This window comes from Rana temporaria, chromosome 1 (genome assembly GCF_905171775.1).
Source record: "Rana temporaria chromosome 1, aRanTem1.1, whole genome shotgun sequence".
NCBI classification, from domain to species: Eukaryota; Metazoa; Chordata; class Amphibia; order Anura; family Ranidae; genus Rana; species Rana temporaria.
Window position 1 is genome coordinate 83,173,259 of NC_053489.1, and position 13,356 is coordinate 83,186,614.

Sequence of the window (13,356 nt, forward strand, 5' to 3'; positions counted from 1 at the left end):
CTATCTAATTATCTATATATATCTACCTGTCTGTCTAATTATCTATCTATCTAATTATCTATCTATATCTGTCTGTCTGTCTATCTATCTATCTATCTATCTGCCTAATTATCTGTTTATCTATCTAATTATCTATATATATCTACCTGTCTGTCTAATTATCTATCTATCTAATTATCTATCTATATCTGTCTGTCTGTCTATCTATCTATCTATCTATCTGCCTAATTATCTGTTTATCTATCTAATTATCTATATATATCTACCTGTCTGTCTAATTATCTATCTATCTAATTATCTATCTATCTATCTATCTATCTATAGCTCTATCTATCTATCTATCTATCTATAGCTATCTGCCTAATTATCTGTTTATCTATCTAATTATCTATATATATCTACCTGTCTGTCTAATTATCTATCTATATCTATCTGTCTGTCTATCTATCTGTCTGTTTATCTATCTATCTATCTATCTCTCTATCTATCTATTTATCTATCGCTCTCTCTATCTATAGCTCTATCTATAGCTCTATCTATCTATCCTATCTATCTATCTATTAGCTACCTCTGTGTAATTATCTATCTATCTATCTATCGCTATCTGCCTAATTATCTATATCTACCTGTCTGTCTAATTATCTATCTATCTCTCTATCTAATTATCTATCTATATCTACCTGTCTGTCTAATTATCTATCTATCTATCTATCTATCTATGTATAGCTCTATCTATCTATCTATCTATCTATCTATAGCTATCTGCCTAATTATCTGTTTATCTATCTAATTATCTATATATATCTACCTGTCTGTCTAATTATCTATCTATCTAATTATCTATCTATATCTGTCTGTCTGTCTATCTATCTAATTATCTATCTCTCTATCTCTCTATCTCTCTATCTATCTATCTATCTATCTATCTATCTATCTATCTATAGCTATCTGCCTAATTATCTGTTTATCTATCTAATTATCTATATATATATATCTACCTGTCTGTCTAATTATCTATCTATCTCTCTATCTAATTATCTATCTATATCTATCTGTCTGTCTATCTATCTGTCTGTTTATCTATCTATCTATCTATCTATCTATCTATCTATCTATTTACAGCTCTATCTCTCTATCTATAGCTTTATCTATCTATCTATCTATCTATCTATCTATCTATCTATCTATCTATCTATCTATCTATTAGCTACCTCTGTCTGATTATCCATCTATCTATCCATCTATCTATCCATCTATCTATCTATCTATAGCTATCTAATTATCTATCTATATCTACCTGTCTGTCTAATTATCTATCTATCTATCTATCTATAGCTCTATCTATCTATCTATCTATCTATCTATCGCTATCTAATTATCTATCTATATCTACCTGTCTGTCTAATTATCTATCTATCTATCTATCTCTCTATCTATCTATCTATCTATAGCTCTATCTATCTATCTATCTATCTATCTATCTATCTATCTATCTATCTATAGCTATCTGCCTAATTATCTGTTTATCTATCTAATTATCTATATATATCTACATGTCTGTCTAATTATCTATCTATCTCTCTATCTAATTATCTATCTATCTATATAAATATCTGTCTGTCTATCTATCTGTCTGTTTATCTATCTATCTAATTATCTATCTATCTATCTCTCTATCTATTTACAGCTCTATCTCTCTATCTATAGCTCTATCTGCCTGTTTGTCTGTCTGTCTATCTATCTATCTATCTATCTATAGCTATCTGCCTAATTATCTATTTATCTATCTAATTATCTCTATATATATATATATATATATATATATATATATATATATATATATATATATATATATATATATATATCTACCTGTCTGTCTAATTATCTATCTATCTCTCTATCTAATTATCTATCTATATCTATCTGTCTATCGATCTGTTTATCTATCTCTCTATCTATTTACAGCTCTATCTCTCTATCTATAGCTTTATCTATCTATCTATCTATCTATCTATCTATCTATCGGAATATCTGTCTCTCTGTCTATCTGCAGGTCCCATTGTCTGCGAGTGGCGCGGACGGGGGGGGGGGTTGACTGGGGTTTTGTTTGCGCCCCCCCAAAAAAATGGAGCACCAGCCGCCACTGGTACAGAGTATAGAAAAGATTATACATGTAAAAAATCTTAGAATAGTAATGTCTATAGGCCAGAGGTAAGAGCACTACATATTTCCTTCATAGTACAAAATTGTTTTTTTTTCCAGTATTAAAAAATACAACATCACTGTAAAGATTTATATCACAACACATTACTATGCATTTTAATTACACCACATAATCCTTGGTCCATACAGCAGGTCTACTGATTTATTTTTTAATATGCATAGGTCTCCAGTTTGGCAGTAAGAATAGGAATATGTCCTTCACCCACCAAAACTTTTTGAAATGTCCTGCCTAATAGATGCAAGACCGCTGGATTCCATGTGTGCCCATCAGTTCATAGATGTAAGGTCCTCATTGCCTGATCATTGTAAATGGATTGGAAAATTTGGATTGCCCCTGTTTTAATAAATCAGGCTTTTTAACTCTAACTAGAGATCTAGGCTAAAAGTGTACCTCTAGTAGTGAAATGAAAAAAGTTTTGTCTTTTATGTTTGTTCTCAATAAAAATTATCTGATTTAAAAAAAAAATGTACCCATCTCAGACCACTCTTCCGATCAGTCACCAGAAATAAAGTCGGCTTCTGGCGAATGTGGAGCAGCCGGGAGTATGTGTAAAAGCTGTTGCTGCCACAGATGAACAGTGCCTTGAAATTTTCCACATTTTGTTACATTACAACCAAAAACATAAATGTGTTTTATTGGGATTTTATGTGACAGACCAACACAAAGTGGCACATAATTGTGAAGTGGGAGGAAAATTATAAATGGTTTTCAATTTTTTTTTACAAATAAATATGTGAAAAGTGTGGCGTGTATTTGTGTTTAGCCCAATACTTTGTAGAACCACCTTTCACTGCCATTACAGATGCAAGTCTTTACCAGCTTTACACATCTAGAAAGTGACATTTTGCCCATTCTTTGTAAAAGCTCTGTCAGATTGGATGGAGAACGTCTGTGAACAGCAATTTTCAAGTCTTAAAATGTGTAAAAAATCTTGCGCCTAATAAGTGAATTAAAAATTATTAAATATAAGCCGCTATCCCCAACTGACCAAACTGGAAAGACGTAGTGAATTTTTTTTATATATAATAGTATATTAATGGGGGCGCTAGAAAATGAATTAATACAAAAATTAATTAAATTAATTGGTAATATAAACACCAGTCTGCCCACACCATCTAAATTGCTAAAAAAATGCTGTGGAAACCTATAAGAAACATTAGATAATGTTATAATAGAGTGCACTAATGAAATATAGACCACGAGTATTGTTATGAAACAAATATGAACACCACTGTGCAAACCCGATTGATATATTGGCCCAATACCCAACTGAATGGGACTGAAACCATAAATAGTGCTAATTCAAATTGCAATTAACAGAACATAACAGAACTGCACCGGTCCTAATAAAGTCCTTGAAAAAAGGTTGGTGCATAGACACTAAAATAGTGATAATCTTGGTGATGATTTTCTTGAGAAACGTCCATTCATTAATCCAATCCAAAACTTAAAGTGACTTGCTAGGTTCACCTTCACCACAATTGCAAACAATAAACGACACCCAAAAGTGCTCTAGGTAAGGATGGCAGCTTACCTGAACACATTGACCCTTTTAATTTAAAAAGAGGTCTAATGTGCTTGTAGTTGTATTAGATGATGGCAGATAGATGGAATTGATGCAGACGAGATCAGAACCCCTCACACACTGGCAGGCTCAAAGCAGGTAATGCAAATAACAAGATGGACCAAACATAGTGTAATCCCATTTAATAAAAAAAAATTAAATCCAAATAGACAAGCCAAGTGGCCGCTTACATTTCTGGGTGCCCCGGACCCGGCACTGAGGCTGAGTACACAAAGTCCCGTATTGAAGATGCCTGGCGTGCGTTCCACCTGTGACCGTGGTGAACCAGGGGGACCAGAGGTGACGTAATCACGTGACCTAGTTGCGCCTCGACAGCTGTTTCGTTATGCACGTCCTTTAGGAAGCGTGCTTAGGTCACAGCTTACTTCCATTAAAAAGGCCTGTCAATTAACGAACTATGGGAGGAGTAAGGAACTGGATCCAGCCTCTGACCCGGGTCCTCCCATCCCATACGAATAGCATAGAAACTGGCTAATTTAACACATAACTCTATAAAATATGCCGCCTATGAATAAATATCGCATACAACGTTGTTGCATGCAAATAACTAGTTCCTGCGAAACATTAGATTATCGTTAAACATATATAAGACATATATGTAAAAACCACATAAAATGAACAAATTATTATAACAATCCTATATTTATAAAAAGTAATAATTAGATTACAATTGAGATTTAAAATAAAAAATAATAAATAAATTAAAAATTCAATTAAAAATAGAACAAAGAGAAAGGGGGGGGGAACGGTAAGATGTGCCAGTTTTCGGAGCTACAGGCTGAATTTCAGCTCCTTGCCTCTATGCAATTTTATTATTTCCAACTCCAACATGCAGTCAGGGCCCAAGCGGATGCAAACAGATCCACACAAAGTCCCACGCTGATTTTTAACTACATGAGAGAAGTAACCTTGTTTAAAGGTTTCATTTCATGCAGTTACTCCATGCTCCTCAGCAGATTCCTTCCCGACAACACGGCAGGTATCATCTTAAAGTGGGAGAGGGACATTGGAGCATTTGAGGAGGACCAGTGGGAAGAGGCTCTGTTAGCCATTCCCCTGTGTTCTCTTAGGCCCCGTACACACGACCGAGTTTCTCGGCAGAATTCAGCCAGAAACTCGGTCGGAGCTGGATTCTGGCGAGAAACTCGGTCGTGTGTACACTTTTCAGCGAGGAAGCCGACGAGGAACTCGTCGGGCCGAAAAGAGAACATGTTCTCTATTTTCTCATTAGTCAATGGGAAAAGTCGGCCCGCCGAGTTCCTCGGCGGCTTCCACACTGAACTCGACGAGGAACTCGATGTGTTTGGCACGTCGAGTTCCTCGGTCGTGTGTACGGGGCCTCTGTGTAGCCCAAAGGCTTTTTCAGCTGTATATATTGATGCGTGTGCACTACACCCTGGCTAGGCTGGTAAGTATGGGGGTACACAAGGACCCTTCCTGTACTAGATGCATGAGAGACCATGGTGACTTGATACACATGTTGTGGCGGTGTCCCAAACTGCATCTTTGCTGGACGGAAGTCTTGGATATGATTAACACTGTTTTTCAGGTGCAGCTTATTGCACAACCTAAACTGTGCTTGCTGGCAATTATTGACAACATCCCGGAGGAGGATCCCATTAGGTTGGGCATAGCGAGAGTTCTTTTCCAGGCCAGGAAACTTATTCTGCGACACTGGAAGTCAGAGGAACCCCCCACAGTGCGGGAATGGCGGAATCACATGGGGGGGCACTATATAGAAAAGTACATATATCAACATAGAGGTAGTGTGAAAAAATTTAGACAGGATTTGGGCTCGATGGCTGGAGATTCCGGGTCTGGCCCTGGTTGATCTGGTTATGGACCGCCTGCTAGTGTAAGGGGCAGGTCGTCGGTGTGGGTGGGAACATGGTACTTGGGGTGATCCCTCCTCCACGAGGTCTTTATTATGGGTTTTTCTATATTATACCTTGGTCCGGTTGCAACGAATGTACATTTCTATTTTCCTACAAGGGCATATGTGCTATCTTCTGTACTGCTTTGCCAAAATTACACTACTGAGGTAGATGTGATACGGGGTTGAGTGCTTTGGCCTAGAAGGTGTATATTGATTTTTACTCCTATTTTCATTTTATTCTTATTTTAATTTTATTTTTTTCTCTCTGTGGATACACAAATGTATGTACTGTACGAAGTGTTTCTTTTGTATATCTGTTGTTCTCTAAATAAACGTCTATTTGATTTAAAAAAAGGTCTGTGACAGTACAAAGGGAATGGAGTATGGATGGCCAAGGAGCCCCCTCTGGTAGCCACCAGTCTAACAATAAAATATATCTTTTTAATTAAATCGTGATAGCCATAGATTAATGTACTTCCCATTAAAGTAAACTTATGAGGAGGAGGGGGGAGTTACTATTCAGCTATTCAGGTCTGGCACAGTAGCTGCTAATAATAATGCTTCATCGATCTACTATGGAATAGAGACACACCTACTAGCTGTAGTGGTAAATGTGGGATATACAGATGGATAATTTCATAGTTATCTAATTACATGGAAATATGTTTTTGTTTTACATTAAAATATGTTATTATGCTTATTTTTACTTTTGCAGCCTGCTTTATATTTGTTACATGTTCTCATTCATATAGCATAACTTATAACTCATATAATAATACAAAAATATCCTGCTTACATTTTAAATTGCTTTTTATTTGCTTGAAATTCCTAATCAACTTTTTCCTTCTATGTAATGTTGGGGGGGGCGCAAACAATTCACCCGCCGCCACCCCCCAACCGACAACCGGTCACCAGCCCCGCACTTACCCCATCTACGTCGCGGGCAGTGCTTCCTCCAGGCAGCAAGATTCACCCTGCATCTCCTCCTCCTTGGCTTCAGTGGTTTTCCCAGCGTCTCCTCCTTCTCGGCGGCCAATAGGGTCGCTTCTCCTCACAGCCAAATGGGTGACGGGTCTCAGGAGTCAGGACCCGCTTTCTGATTGACCGGGAGGAGAATGAGGAAGACAATAGTGAATATTAATTTACTATTGTCACACAACTGGGTGGGCTCACCCTTTTTTTAAGCCAACTAGAGCCTTGTGCACTAATCACATGCTTCAAAAAAAACCCTATAGGAATCCATGCAACCGGTGCCCTGCATGTAGATTATGTGCCTCGTATGGAAGGGGCCACCATGGGTTGCAAGGTAAATGTGCACACTGTCCATCTTAACAAAAGGTTAAACATCTCAAGGAGTGGCTGATTATGTTAAAGTGGTTCTAAAGACAGAAGGTTTCTTATCTAAACGCATTAAGGGGAAAATCCTTGAGGGTGCAGCTCCTCATCCCCCCTCCCCCCCCCCCTCCTTTATGCTTGCCTGAGCCTGATCTCGATACAGTGATTTGCAGGAGAGCAGCAGCTCTCTCACTCCTCAGTGGCTCCTACTGCTAATATTCAAAGCCAGTGTAACAGCCGCTTCTCACGCCGGCTGTTTCCTCTAACAGGCGCTTTCAGCGCCGTAATGCGTTCCGTGCTGGAATGCAAACAGCGCTCAAGCGATGACGTCATTGCCTGGCGCCGTGGTGCGTTCCAGCCTGGAATGCGGAAGTGCGCCACTAACAGCGGTTTTCTTGAATTCAGTGCGATGCACTGCACCTGGTCTCCTGCCTATGAAGGCATTCAATGGAGATAGAAACTTTGTTTTTTTTGGGGGGGGGGGGGGATGAGTCGCTCGGGATTTTGCTCCTTTTGACTCTTCTGGTCCCTATGTTTCTGAGAGGCCCTGAAAGATAAGAGAAGGTGTTATGGTATAGATAGACCTACTTTAGGCATATGTTTTAGAGGATGGACCCTACTATGTACCCATATATGTATGTATTAATGTATTACTGTATGTTTTTATGGATGTATTTATGTGTATTTTATAATGGCTTGTGATTTAAAAAAATGATTTTCTAAAGTATGTAAAAGTCTTTTTTTATGTGGAAAACAATAAAAACAATTTAAACAAGAAACTTTGTTCTATTATTGTCAGCCGTAGCTCTGCCACGCTACTCATACTGCTGCCATCGCTCCCCATGCTGCAACACCGCTCCAGGCAACAACTACTACTTTAGTGCTAATGCACCTACTACAACACACAACATTGCTGGGGACAACCTTGAGGCCTTTGCTGAACACCCTACACCACGGAATCCTTATCTCCTGCATTGAAGCCTGCAAACGGATAAGTAGCTATTGTATCACTTGTAGTTCTATAAGAACATCTGCTGCTTGTGTTCCATCTAATACATTTGTTGTTACTTAATATGCCTCTTTGATATCAAAATACTAATTGGGAGATACTGCTGTGCTAAGGACTGTTTGCTAAGGAGTACCTTAAAGGGTCAGCTGCCCTTAAATTATCAGAGCTATATTGCCTCTCACATGCAACTACTATTACGTGTGCAATATTCACCTCATGTATGCAACTATAATTACCTGAGCTATATTGCCTCTCACATGCAACTACTATTACATGTGCAATATTCACCTCATATATGCAACTATAATTACCTGAGCTATATTGCCTTTTATATGCAACTACTATTACCTAAGCTATATTGCCTCTCATACGCAAGTACTAGTTGTCACTACAACTCCTATTTACTACGATCTTGACATAAGTACAAATCCCTTATAGGCCTTGTCCTAATTGTTTGAACATGTTTCTATGCTAGGGGTTGATGCTATTTTATAACATCTCCCTTAGCGGCCTAATACATCCCTGTATGCTCAAAGTGATATGATGTAGAGAACCCCCAAACTCCTGTTTGTGTGGAGTGACGCCTGGGGTCCCTTACTGATAATCACTTGCATATAGAGGTGTATTGGAATCTTGACCTTAAAGTATATTATATAATTTTAAACGCTAAACTCTGGTCGAATGTTGTAATGCATCCATCCTTAGTAGCTCAACGCCTTTCTTTATGTGACAGAGAGATGATGTAGAGTTCCCCCAAACTCCTGTTTGTGAGGAGTGACGCCTGGGGCCCAATACTGAGTTGTCACATAAAGAAGCGCATTGAAATCCTTGCTAACCGCAGTTGTGGTTCACTCCGTTCACCAGTGCTGTTACAGCCAGTGAGGAGGGGGCGGGGACTAAGCCATGCTCTGTGTGTCAATGGGCACACAGAGCTGGCTTGGGAGTGAACCCACATAGCAAGCAGTAGGGGGGGGGGCAAGGAGTGCCAGCGGGAGACCCGAGAAGAGGATGATTGGGGCTGCTCTGTGCAAAACCATTACACAGAGGAGGGGGGGGAGTGTATTATGTTTGTTATTAGAAAAAAATAAGGTTTATTTAAAAAAAATTAAATTGTCCCTACATCTGTCCACCAAGTGCACTTTGAAACTATTCTGAACAATTTCAAGCTTCCTATGGAGTCCTATATATAAAACTACTCCAAAGAACCAACTAAAATGCAAAAAATACTTGACAGACTGTTAGGAGGCAATACCTCCTTATCACTTGCTTTAACCTTCAAAATTTCAGCCCAACATCCACAACTGCATTCAATTGCGACAGAGGCTCATTTATTTAAATATGTCACATTCGGCAACATGCCCTTTAATTTTTGCCATACCATGGGTATAGCTCTGTCTGGCTGCATTATGACAGTTTGGGTGGGCGGCCAGCAGGGATTTTTACTTTACCTTGCACTCGGCCACCCCTCTGAAAAAGCCCTTACAGGTAAAGTAATTCACATACGTGCGTCTCACTTGTGCATTTAGCTCTTTGCCTGAAGCTCTGTTTTAATTATTTCAAATGGCATTATTTTTACACTAATTGTCAGCCAAGTTTGTGGTAACCCTTTATTATCATTAAGAACAATGTACGTCATACACAATCATTGTGGTTCTAAGATTTAATTATTAAAGCGTTGTAAGCAGCATACAGGGAGAAAGGCTGATTACAGAATACAAGCAGCAGGAGAATTTCAAATGATGTATTCAGCAAACAGATATAACAGGGAGTCATACAGAATACAAATACACAGAACAGAATTAGATAGTAAAGCCCAAAGTGAATATTAGCGTCATGCAAACATCAATTTTCAATGGTTTCCATTATATCATCCTATATATTCTCTAGTGATACAGCTTAACCAATTTGTAACCAGCAGGTTAAAGTAAATGTAAACCTAATTGCTTAAAACGTCAGAAAATCTTTAACCACTTCAGCCCCCAAAGGATTTACCCCCCTTAGGCCCCGTACACACGACCGGATCTATCCGCTGGGATTTATCCGCGGATCAGTTCCAGCAGATAGATCCGGTCGTGTGTAGGCCCGAGCGGACAATTTTCGGCGGACATTTGTCCAGCCGACGAATTCCCAGCGGATAAAAATTTCTTAGCATGCTAAGAAATCTATCCTCTGGAATCCTGTCCCTCGGACTTATCCGGTCGTCTGTACAGACTCACCGGATAAGTCCGTCCGATCCCCATCCCTCGCATGCGTCGGAATGATTCGACGCATGCGTGGAAGAATTTACCTTCCAGCGTCGCGCACGTCGCGGACACGTCGCGACACGTGACCGGGGATGTTTTCCGCGTGGATTTTGATCTGATGGTGTGTACAAGCCATCAGATCAAAATCCGGAGGAGGAATGTCTGCTGGAAGCGGTCCGTCGGACCGTTTCCAGCGGAAATCCTCTCGTCTGTACGAGGCCTTAATGACCAAGCCATTTTTTGCAATACTGTACTGCGTCACTTTAATTGCAACATTGTACCCAAACAAAATTGATGTCCCCTTTTCCCCACAAATAGAGCTTTCATTTGGTGGTATTTAATCACCTCTGCGTTTTAATTTGTTTGCGTTATAACAAAAAAGAGTGTACATTTTGAAAAAATATATATATTTTATAATTTATATATATATTTATTATATATATTTTATAATACACATCCAATTTTTTATCGAATTTCTTCATCAGTTTAGGCCAATATGTATTCCGCTACATATTTTTGATAAATAAAATCGCAATAAGCGTATATTGATTGGTTTGTCCAAAAATTATTGCATCTACAAAATAGGAAATAGATTTAGGGACTTTTTAAAATAGTTTTTACTGGTAATGGTGGTAATATGCAATTTTTAGTGAGACATTGAGAGGGACAAATCTGACCCTAAGTGACACTTTTTGGGGACCAATGACACTATTACAGTGATCAGTGCTAAAAAAATGCACTGATCAATGTATAAATTACACTGGCAGGAAAGGGGTTAACACTAGGCGGTGATCAAGGGATAACGGTGTTCCCTGGGTGTGTTTTAACTGTGTGGGGGATGGACTCACTGGGACAACACAGAGGTCGCGGTTCCTGATTTCTAGAAACAGCCGATCTCAGAGTTGTCCTCTGTCAGAATGAGGATCCGCCTTGTTTACATAGGCAGATTCCCGTTCTGCCTCTCTGTACCACAATTGTGCTCCCCGGTATGCAGTGGGCACATGTGCGCCCACACGGACCCAAATATAGGTACGTCAGTTTGCACAGCTGAGTCGCCTTGCCACAGTATATCTGCAGAAGGCGGTTGACAAGTGGTTAAAGCGTATCTATGGTCAAATAGAGGCATCTCAGGAGGTGGAGTCAGTACAGGAATCACTGATTGCAGGCAGCAAGGTACCATGGGATATGTAGTCCTTAGAAATTGAAAGTAAGCAGCAGAGGAGAAGCTTCAAAGCATGCAGGGAACCCACGAATTTGTGGAAAGACAGGCAGAACTCATAACATGAAAGGGGATTTTTCAAGTAAGCTTATATTGGATTGTCAAAAAAAAAATATTTGTAATATTATTATAATGTTGATCTTAAAAAATAAATGTGCATGCTGTGACTATAGAAGTCTTTAAAAGTGTTATTTTTTCAAATATAGTTTTAATAAATTTAACATGTTCTTTTACAGTAAAATAGCATACTCAAGATGGACATCATGGTCATCAACATTCATCAATCATCATCATCCTTAGTATTACAGATGATGGGACAGAGACAAGACCGGTCACCATGTACAAGTAGAGAGAGCAGCAGTGACCGGTCTTTATTACGGCAAACTCCTGCACAGCAGTAAAGTTTTTACACTGGATTACTGCACAGGATGAAACACACAAAGCACACCAAGATTAAAGTAAGAATACACATGGCTCTTTTATTTAGAGAATATTTGCTTAAGTGATACCTTTTATATGTTAATTTAGGTTATTAAATACGCAAGCTTTTAGAAAGCTTTAGATCCCTTTTTCATGTTTAATATATTTATAGGCTAATTATTTATAGAGTTATATAAAGCCTGCATCTTTAAAGTGACAATAAACGATCTTTGTTAAAATGAACTGTTAACCCTTTCGCTGGGACATATGTCACCAACAGTGGAGGGTTTCACAAGCCAAATGATAGCAGATAAAAGTGTACAGCTGCTCAATTACTTCCTGGAACTTATATTTGCCCCCCACCTCCCTGCGTGTGCCCCTTCTAAATTGGGTGGAGTGGAAGGAGTCCAGCGAACATCCATTAGTTTTTTTTATAATTGCCTTTTATTGTGCCAAATTTGAACATATACACAAAAAAAATAAAGACTATACAAAAAACAACACCAAACTTAAAAATACACCAAACCAATATAATATACATTAGCCCCCTCTTCAAGAGCACCCTCAATTTGTTCCGTCTACTTCCCCCTCCCTTTCCTCCCTCTTTCTTATCTCCTCTCCCCTCACCCCCTAAATCAGCCCTCCGTCTACAGGAGAGAAGGGGAGAAAAAGGGGGAAAGAGGGGAAAGAAGAGACACACACACAAAAAAAAAAAGTCCCCCAAGATAAAATTGTTCCTACCTTTGAAAAAGGGGGTTAAAAAGCTCCCTATTTGTGATCCTTAATAACTCTTTGGATCCCACCCCCTATTGGCCCCATACCATGCACAAAAAAAGAGGGGCTTAATAACACCCTGTAATAATAATAATAATAATAATAATAATAATAATAATAATAATAAAAACCTTCCCTAATGATTCTTATTTCATGACTTGACATCTTTTTAAATCCCCACTTCCCATTCTTATGGCCCCATCCAACCAACATCTTTAAAAAGAGGGGCTAAAGAAAAAGATTTATCATATTTAACCCCACCCGCGTTGTTCTACAAAAAGTGTTAACTGGTTTTAGTTTGTTCTCCCTCTCTACTGTGCAAATTGTCCAGAAAAGTTAATATTGTGGAAAAAAAAGGGTTTTAATTTAACCCCACCCTCGTTGTTCTTCATAAGGTGTTGACTAGTTTAATTTATTCTCCCTCTCTACTGTGTATATTATCCAACGAAAATTTGTGTTGTGAAAAAAAAAAGGAAAAAAAGGAAAAAGAAGGGGGGGGGACCAAAATCACTCCTCTCTTGCACTTAATCCTCTCTATCTCTGGTGCCCCCATGAGGGGAGGGGAAACAAAAAAAAATCCATTAGTTGATCTTACCTACCTAGTTAGTAATCGGAAGCAATGTAAATTACATCACTTTTGAGGTTAGCTGTCACTCCATTAAATTTGGTGA